Raw genomic sequence first — 10,350 nt, forward strand, 5'->3', positions numbered from 1 at the left:
TTCTCATTAGCACCTAAAAAGCTAACTGTAAGCCTTGATACAGAAATACTAATTGTATAACCTTGGCAGAGTGTCTGGAATCCCTGTGTCTGCATTTCCTCCACTGTAAAATCAGAGTAAGCAGTCCTCCCACACAGCTGTCTAGACTAAACTTTCCATGCAATAGCCCAGGACATGCTATGGACACCAATAGGCAGTACTTATTAGTTCTCATGATTCATTCAATGCTGAAAATGGTGGTACAACACCCTGTGATATCAGCATTCACCCATCTGAGGAAAGAAATCAGAGGTCAAGGCCAGCCTGAGTTACAGTTTCAAGTCAGCCTGAGATATGTCCTAAGATCCTGTTCTCAAATGATTCACTCAATATGATCAAGGTTACTATCCAAAATATATGACTGTCTAAAACAACAATGTTTTAATGGGCAAATAACCAGGTGTGGTGAAATAAATATACCTGTAATCTCAGCACTAGGTATAGATGGAGTTTTCTCCAGTGCTGCCTGGCCCATGGTCAGGACAAATCTTTCTCACCTGCCAGTCCTGCAGCTGCTCAGACCCAACCAAGTAAACACACAGAGACTTATATTGCTTACAAACTGTGTGGCTGCAGCAGGCTTCTTGTTATCTAGTTCTTATATCTTAAGTTAACTCATTTCTATTAGTCTATAAGTTGCCATGTGGCTCATGGCTTACCAGTACCTTACATCTCACTTGTCATGGTGGCTGGTGGCAGCATCTCTCCACCTCAGGTTTCCACCTCCCTGCATTCTCCTCTCTCCTTGTCCTGCCTATGCTTCCTGCCTGGCTACTGGCCAATCAGTATTTTATTTATTAACCAATCAGAGCAACACACTTAACTTACAGAACATCCCACAGCACTTCCCCTTTTCTTTTTTTCAAAAAGGAAGGTTTTAACTTTCACATAGTAAAATTACAGATAATGCCAGGCACACCTTTAATCCCAGCACTCGGGAGGCAGAGCCAGGCGGATCTCTGAGATCTGTGAGTTCAAGGCCAGCCTGGTCTATCAAGTGAGTTCTAGGAAAGGTGCAAAGCTACACAGGGAAACCCTGTCAAGAGAAAAAAAAAAAATTACAGATAACAAAACAATTATCAAGCAAGAATTACACTTGTGGCTGGGCAGTAGTGGCGCACGCCTTTAATCCCAGCACTTGCGAGGCAGAGACAGGCAGATCACTGAGTTCCAGGAAAGGCGCAAAGCTACACAGATATATATAGAAAGAGAGAGAGAGAGAGAGAGAGAGAGAGAGAGAGAGAGAGAGTGAGTTATACTGTCTAGTCTATAATATCTGGTCTATTTGTATTTGGCAAAATTAAATAAGATACCCTATCTATCCTATATTTGTAACAAAATTAACTTTAAAAGTAGGTTCAATAATCTACCCTTTCATCCAATCATACCTATATCAACTAGGGAGGCTGAGGCAGGAGGCTTATAAATTCCAGGACAGACTAGGCTACAAAGCAAGAAAGGGAGGGAAGAATAACAGTGCTACTTTTGTTTAAGTATTTAAATATTTCCACTTCTAGAGGGAGAGAACCTAATTTCTGAAAGCCATCCTCTGACTTCCACATGAACATATACAACACATGTACACACAGTCTTTAAGGTTCTCATTTTAAGTGACACAGACAAGGCCAAGTATGATGGTACAGACCCATCCTTCCTTTAACTGACAAGGCGGATTACCACAAGTTTAAGACCAGTCTGACTGCACAGCAAATTCCAGACCAGCCAAGATTAAACACTGAGACAGAAAGATGCTATGTCACAAACAAAAATATGCAAGAAAATAAAAATCAAGATATATGGTCAAAACACAAGATCATCTGACATGGATTCAAATCTCTCATTTATCTCACTTTCAAACTAAACTGTCCCATCCTTCAGTCTTTCTCTTTAATCAGTATTTGGGGTTTTTTTTTTTCCTTTTGCTGTGCATCAGGCTCACCAGCAGCTTTACAAACAAAAATCTATGTAGAAATTTCAGGCCAAAACCTGAGAGAAAGTAAAAAGCACAACAAATATTTAGATCCACATTTGTAAGAGACTGTGGTTAAAACCACATTTTAACTTGTAACCAAGCCAAGTTATCATCAAAACAGTTACTAACAAATAGCAAAACTAACTGGCAACTTCTCTTCACTTCACCAACCTCTATTAGTACAATCAGAGTTGGGGGAGGGGGGGTGTTCAAACAGAATGAATGAAAAGTGGTAATCACAAGAAGACAGTGAGTAAAGCAGAGTGACTCAGAGTACAGGTGTGCTGGGGGTAGTTTGTCCAGCGTGAATGAGTGTAAAGCATACTGACAAGAGTACAGGCTTGGCTGAGACTACTACTGAGGATGAAACTTGTCTAGCATGAAAGAGGCCCATCCCCAATCCATATTAAATAGTTCTCTGAAGGTATATAAATGTCTCAGTATAAAATATTCTATTAGTCATTAGGGAAAGCATATCAAAACTATTGTTTACAAATAGGACAACTAAGGACTAGAGACAGCTGGTGACCGACCCCTTGCTGCTGCAAAGGACAGGGTACCAGCATCCACATTAGGCACCTCACAACTGCCTCTAACTCCAGCTCCATGACATCTGGTACCTCTGGCCTCCAGCATGAACTTAAACACACACACAAATTTAAAAAAAAAAAAAAAAAATTTAATGGGTGGGGGCTAGAGAGATTTGATTAAGAGCACTGGATGCTCTTCTAGAAGACCCAGCACATACACGGCAGTTCACAAGTGTCTACAACTCTAGTTCCAGGGGATCCAATACCCTCTTCTCATCAGGCACAAACACAGTATACATACAAATATACATGCAAAACTCATACATATAGAAAATAAAATCAATCTTCCCTTTTAATTCATTTACTATACTAACTGAAAGATCAGTGAAAAGCATAAGCCATATGCTTATGGGGGGGGGGATCACTTGGATTCTAATTCTAAGTGAGCAACTCTGTTCCAGCCTCAACTTTCCTAAATATTAATTTCCTTACTTACACGACTATAATTACTACTTTCTCATAGTATTAAGAATGGATTTCAGAGATGGGGATTTAGCTCAGTGGTAGCTGGGTTCGATCCTCAGCTCAAAAAAAAAGAAAAAAAAAGAATGGATTTCATTCCCAGCACTCGGGAGGCAGAGGCAGGTGGATTCCTATAAGTTCTGCGAGGCCAGCCTGGTCTGTACATAGTGAGTTCCAGGACAGCCAAGGCTACCCAGAGAAACCCTGTCTCCAAAAACAAACAAACAAACAGGATTATCATGTAAAAGTATGAAGCAAAACAAATGACACCATAATCTAACTGTAATTATTAAAACACCTCATTTACCTCATTTAGAACATGGTTAAGCCAGCACTCAGGAAGCAGAGCCAGGTGGATCTCTGAGTTCCAGGCCAGCCTGGTCTACAGAGCAAGATCTAGAACAGGAACCAAATCTACACAGAGAAACCCTGTCTCAAAAAAAAAAGGGGGGGGGCACTAAAGAGATGGCTCAGAGGTTAAGAGCACTGACTGCTCTTCCAGAGGTCCTGAGTTCAATTCCCAGCAACCACATGGTGGCTCCCAACCATCTGTAACAAGATCTGGTGCCCTCTTCTGGACTGCAGTCATACATGCTGTATACATAATGGATAAATCTTTAAAAAAAAAAAAAACAGGATTATCATGTAAAAAAATGCAGCAAAAACACATTACACCATAATCTAACTGTAATTATTAAAACACCTCATTCACCTCATTTAGACATGAGTAAGAGAAACTGGAAGAATAGAGTGGGGAAGAATCAGTCCTACCATTACTAACTGGTGATACTATACAGTTCAATTTCCAGAAAGTAAAACATTGGAAAACTGTCAAAATAATCAGATAGGGTGGAGCTGTAGCTCAGCTGGTAGAACGTTTGCTTTAGTTTGCACAAAGCCAAGGGTTCAAACCTGTGGGAGGAGAGGGGCATGTCTGTAATTTATGCCTTGGAAGAGGCAAGTGATCAGAAGACTAAGGTCATTTTTGGCTTTGAAGCCACCCTGGACTACATGAGAAACTGTCTTAGAGCTGAAATTCAGGGGCTAAAGGGACAACTCAGAGCCTGAGAGCACTGCGTGCTCTTCCAGAGGACCTCAATCTAGTTGGCAGCACCCACTTTAGAGTGGCTCACAACTACCTGTAATGTGACTCCAATTCCAGGAGGATCTGACACCCTCTTCTGGCCATGACAGGCACTGACACACACTTCACAGAAATGTTTTTGAAGTATATACATCTGGGTGTTTTGTTGGTTTTGTTTTAGAATTTGTTTTCATTTTTGTTTTTGTTTTTCAAGACTAGGTTTCTCTGTATAATCCTTGCTGTCCAAGAACTCAGCTCTGTAGACAAGGGTAGTTTTGAACTCAAAGAGATCGCCCGTCTCTGCTGAGATTAAAGGGGTGCACCACCAAGCCCAGCACAGCACATCAGTTGTTGACCAATTGCTGTAGACAAAGTTCACAATAGACTACCAAGGAGTCAAGTGTCCAAAGCTGGTTTCTTAAGTAATTTACCCTGATACCACTGCTTGAAAATACTAGAAATTTCAAAATCACAAGAAACAAATGTGGTTATTTGCTATGAATTAAGGTCAGGTGATTTCTGTGGAGCAGTTTTTGTTTTTTCCCTCACCCAGTGCCCAGTACTTTTAGTTTGACTGGTCTGAAACCCATGATGTACACCAGACCCACCTCTGCCTCCTTAATGCTGGGATAAAAAAGGCTCAACACAACAGCACAAGTTCAATTTCTTATTCACATTGAAGATACATACTTGTATACAAGAAATCTCAAAAGCCAATTAATAGGAATGCATGGAATACAAGCTCTTGGATCCCAAGTGATAGATGAATGTTCTCACCAATTTATTAAAATACTGCAGAAAAGGCCTGGTATGGCAGCACACAGGTGAATTTCAGCACTGAGATTTAAGTCAGGAGAACGAATGTGGTTTTTGTTTGTTTGTTTGTTTTTTAATATTTAAGAACTACTGAAGATCATCTAACACAGAAAACACATATAATCCAGTCTGTCAGAACATAGGGAATTGAACTGTAATCCCAACTTCAGAGCAGAAAAATAAATGTTAAGCATGAATATCTAAATACCAACATTCATTTAGACTACTGGCTGTTTTTTCTTTTCTTTTGGTTTTTTTTTTTTTTTTTTTTTTTGGTCACAGTGTTTCTTTGCATAGCCTTGGCTGTTCTAGAACTAGTTCTGTAGATCAGGCTAGCCATGTTCCTCTGCCTCCGAGCACTGGGATTAAGGATAAGCACCTCCACTGCCCGGCTAGACTACTGCTTCTTTTGCTTTAAGGAACTAACAGAACTCAACAGGTTAGCAAGGGGAGAAAACTGCTTAGAAATAAATGAACAATTTACTAGTTAGCAAATATATGGAAAAGTATTGAAAAATTCCAATCTTCTAGAACAGTTATTAGATGAGATCAATTAAATGTAGTCATTTTAATCTATCTACTAATTATGTGAAAATACACTCAAGTGAATTTTTTTTAAAAACACTCCGGAATGCCCCAAAACTCCTTTAATCTCAGTGTACACCTTTAATCCCAGCACTCGGGAGACAGAGGCAGGTGGATCTCTGTGAGTTCGAGGCCAGCCTGGTCTACAAAGTTCCAGGACAGCCTCCAAAGCTACAGAGAAACCCTGCCTCCAAAAACAAAAACAAAATTAAACTTATCACTAAAAATTCTTACATTTGTTAAAAGAATGTCAAGTAGACCACTTAATATCCACAACTTAAAAAAACTATCTCTGAACTTAAGCCAGCACATTTCTGGGGGAGGGGAGTAATGTAATCAGTATGCTAGTTTAAAGGTTTTGAAGTCTACTTGCTCAGTTCCTCTGCCTCTTTCCCATTAAAGTTTAAGAACCTTAAGAGTGTGAAACACTAAAACTCTTCAATAAACTGTTTCAAAAACTTAATGGCTGTAATGAGTTAAAATATTAGGAATAGTTTACTATTTCATAAGATACCAGATTTAAAAACCAAACATGCATCATTATTTTGTTTTACAACTACCTTACTCTAAGCTAGATCACTAAAAAATTATGTGTAGTAATGCTGTCTAAACTCATTTAGAAAGTAAACCAGCAATCAAGACTCAAGATATTTAAAATGTAAAACCAACCAGATATGTGAAATGTGTAGGATTTTTTTCTAAGTTTCTACTATTCTGTTATTCATAGTCTAAAGTGAATGAATACTGACAGATGATTTTAACCTTAAAAACACAAAAACTTTAAACTTAAGACTGTAATAAGTTTGAAACACTTGTAAGTCTTAAAATTTTCTCCATTTCAATTTACTACATGGCTGATGACTATTTTCAGACTATCCAGAAACTCAATCAAAAGCAAAGTTTTTTCAAGAAACTGAAAGGTTTCCAAGAATAACACTGGATCAATTTGACTCATATTACAGATTACAAATATCTAATTTGCTCACCATAGAGTACTTACAAATTCCAAGAGGACTGCACAGGAAGGTGTTGGTTTTTTCTCTATAAGCTTTATGTTTTCCAGTTTGTTTTTTTATTTTGTATCCTCTGAAATATCCAAGTTCTTTGAAGATACTTAACCTATGACTATTTGACATAGAGTTATTTGAAGTCAGCTACCCATATTTATTTTGAAGTTTTCATATGGCTGTGTCCAGAATTAGCCAAGTTCCTTGGATTCAAGAGCAAGGTCTTCTTTATTATTCCATGTATTTGTCACTGTTGTACTTATCCACTCCAGATGAAATATCCAATTTATGTGCAAAAAGCAGAAACAAAAAGAAAACTTCACATCTGAAGCTTACTGCTCCACATCAGCATATACAGAGACAAATAGCTATCTCGATCCCACCATGCTGGTGTGACACCGGAACATCTTACACTCCCAAGTAAATAAAACGGAAAAGGAAAAAAACTCTGTATTCTTTCAATGTCTTCATTTAGAAAAGCTGTCCCATTGTAATATGAAAAGAGCTGAAGTCAAAAATTACTAAAACTTTCAATAAAGGTAAAAAGAACTGCCACGAAACTTCAGCAATATTTAAACAGTAATTTGAAACTACTCAGTACACAAATCAAACATATCTTACAGTTTTGGCTGAAGAACACCAACAGGAGAGGGGGAAGAGACGAAAATAACACCAGACGAAATACTTTAACCACTTATATAATCCGTTTGAACCAAAATACTGAAGAAATGACTGGGTCTTTCAGCAGCTCGTTGAATTGGCTTACTACTATCAATTCACTTCAGAGATGATTCTTGTCAATTTTAATAAACTTCTGGGGCAAAATTACCCAACACAAAAACAGAACTGTAATTCCAAAATGGCCACTTGAAATATCCCGAGGCCTTTTAAAAAAAACCTAGAAGATGATCTTCATATCTGCATAATTCAATCACCTGTAGAAGTTACAACAACAACAAAAAAAAAAAAAAAAAAAAACTTAAATCACAATTTTGATTTTTCAAATGAAAATCAACCCCCAATCAACCTCTGGTCGGTCTGTACAGTCCTAAAAAGAGCTGGGGAAAGAGGCTAACCCCTCGGTAAAAGTCTACTGAATGAAAAGGATTTCCAAGTCTAGGGGTAGAAAATAGTGGATGATGGAATCACTGAGCAAAGTTCCGATCTGAACTGGGAACTATGTGCAGGAAGAACACTGGAGGTTCTTGTGTGCAAAACTTTACAAGTTTCCGAACAAATACTCAAACTATGGACTTGGCACACCACCTTACAAGTGATCTCCCCTAATCCCAGCCCATGTGCCAAAGAAAAACAAATGGACAGGTGGTGCTGCCACGGAGCGTTAGTAAACCTGAAACTCCGAGGACGGGAGGCGAAAGGGGAATGACGCTCCTTCCAAAATGCAAGGTCTGGGAGAACGGGGCAGCTGGGTTGTCCCCTGGCAAGGCTGGCTGGAAAGGTGGGAGGGGAGCGTGGCTAGGAAGGCTCTAAGATCCGCCTGAGGGGCGACTTCCCAGCCTCAGACCGCAGCTGCAGCGGGATGAAGGTGTAAATCCCCGTTTCCTCGAATTAAGCAAACAGGTTTCGGTCCAAACTCCAGGGGTGGGAGATAGGGGTGGGGGGGGACCCTATTCGTCCACCGCGCAAAGGGACGGTGCTCTCTCCGGAAAAAATAATAACAATAATAATAATAATAATAACAAGTCCCGTCCGGCTCGGAGCCCAAGGAAGCGCTCGCCTCCCTCGGCGAGCAACGACCACGGCAACTGCCACTGCCACGGAGCCGGGCGCGGCGGGGAGGGCGAAGCGCAAGGCCACACACAGCTCGGCCGCGGCTCGCCCCGAGCCCCGGGGCCGGCTCGCTGGTGCCCGGGAAGGCGCGTGCCGGGGCCTGAGGCTGCCCGACGCCGCGGACGCCGCAGCCGCTCCCGGCCTCCGCCGAGCACCCCCCCCCCACGGCGGCCGAGGCCCCGCCGCCCACCTCTCCGCGCTGCCGCCGCCGCCGCCGCCGCCGCTCCGCCGGGCTGAGTCAACGCCGAGGGCGGGCGCCCCGAGCCCCACGCCGCCGTCCTCCCTCCCACCCCCCCCCCCCGCTCCCCGGGGCCGCCCGCAGCCTCACGCCTCGCGCCACCAACGCCGCTCCCCGACCCCTCCAGCCCCAACGCCGACACGGGCACCCCCCTCCTCCTCCTCCTCCTCCTCCCCGGGACTCCGGGACTCCCGGACGGGGCCCAGGGGACTGTGTTACCTTCTGCCCCACCAGAGGTGCCCCTGGCCTGGGGGTGCCGCTGCGCTCGATCCCGGGAGGAGGTTTTCGGTACTTTGAATAATCCCCTTTTGCCGCTTTTCCCTCCCCCACAACCAGTCTCAGTCCCAAAATGGCGCCGACCCGATCCGCAATGTTCTGGGCCAAGTCTCGCGAGATCGTGGGAGGTGGCGAGGCGGGGAAGGAACCCGAGAGGTTGAGAAGTACGCGAAGGAAAGGCGGGGCGAAGTGGGAGGCGGGTGGAAAAAGAGGAGGAAGAAAGGGTGTGGAAGAAGCCGTGCAAACCGACTCACTGGGCGGGGCAGCAGGAGGAGGGCCTCCACTACAGAACCTTCTGGCCCAAGCAACCGCTCACGCCCCGGGCAGAGAAGCTCCGCCCCTTACGTCGGGCGCCTGGGGAGGGGGGGGAGAAGAGGAGAGGCGAGGAGGGGGCGTGGCCAGCCCCCCGGAGGGCGGGGCTTTGAGGAAGACCCGGAGGCTGGGCCACGCGCAGGGGCTGGGGGGAGGGGGGGTGGCGGGGGCTCGGCGCGGTGACGTCAGGAGCAGCTGGAGCCGGGGATTACCCCCTGCTGCTGACGTGAGGACGGGGGAACAATCCGGAACGTTCGGTTGGAAGGAGGAGGGATTCCCGGCCGTTCCCCGAGGGGCGCTCCCCGAGCTCGGGACGGTGCGGTGGGGAGGGCACGAGCGAGGGCGGGCCGACGGGCGAGCGGGTGGGCCGGGCCGGCGCTCCTGCGTCTGCCGGGCGTGTCGGAGCCCCGAGCGGCCGCGGCGGGCGGTAGTCGCTCGCCGGGCTGCGGCTCGCAGGCCGCCCGCACTCAGCGCCGCGTGGGCGGAGCCGGCCCCCGCCGGTGCCGGAGTGATTGGACGCCGCCGCGGTGGCGTGCGGCGCGGAGCGTGCCCGGACGTGGACACGCGGAAACCGGGTGAGCGACCCGGGGCTTGGCGGCTGCCCGGCTTTCCCCCGGATCGTGCCAGCAGCGTTGTCCTGGGGAAAGCCGCATAAGCGCAAACCGTGGTTGTTTTCGAAAATGATAATAAATAAGTGTGACGTGGTGTTCAGCTTCCCTAAACGTGGTAACTGAAGGTTCACTTGGAAAGAGGTGAAGTTGGCATTGCCAGAGAAGAGGCGTCTGAACGAGGGGAAAGAGATAACTGGTTCCTACCTTCGCCCGAGCCACGGGAGCGTCGTTATCACAGAAACTGAGCCTGTATCTGCATTGTGGGGTTTGTAGTTGAGTGCAGTGCTCCTAAAACTTCGCCGAAAGTCCGCTGCAATGAAAACTCACCCTAATTTGCAACTCAGCCTTTATACACACATCGTGGAGATTGCCACCTTGGGCAATGAATAAATGCCCCCTGCGTAAATGGGAAAGGATTTAAAACTTACTGGATGCTATCTGTTTTAATCCTGTGCCAATGTCTAAGGTGCCCCCCCCCCCCTTTTCACATAAGGGAACTGGTTTCATATTAAAAAGTATTTCCAAGTTACTCTCTGGACCTTGGCTGCTCAACCTGACTACCAGGCT

At 44.9% G+C, this 10,350-nt stretch overlaps 1 protein-coding gene across 3 annotated transcripts in view; it reads right to left on the reverse strand.

Moving 5' to 3' along the window:
- The window catches only part of Gpbp1 (GC-rich promoter binding protein 1), a 77,437-nt gene extending 68,217 nt beyond the window's left edge, over positions 1–9,220 (reverse strand). For 2 of the 3 annotated variants that reach the window (XM_036207050.1, XM_036207048.1), the window contains exons 1-2: positions 8,804–9,220; positions 6,549–7,490 (exon numbers count right to left, since the gene is read on the reverse strand). The gene's annotated coding sequence lies outside the window, so the exon portion shown is untranslated. Of the gene's footprint in view, positions 1–6,534; positions 7,491–8,803 lie in introns of all 3 variants that reach the window. The other variant, XM_036207049.1, reaches the window with a different exon arrangement.
- Positions 9,221–10,350: the final 1,130 nt, after the last annotated feature.

The sequence above is a fragment of the Onychomys torridus genome, chromosome 15 (genome assembly GCF_903995425.1).
Source record: "Onychomys torridus chromosome 15, mOncTor1.1, whole genome shotgun sequence".
Lineage (NCBI taxonomy): Eukaryota > Metazoa > Chordata > Mammalia > Rodentia > Cricetidae > Onychomys > Onychomys torridus.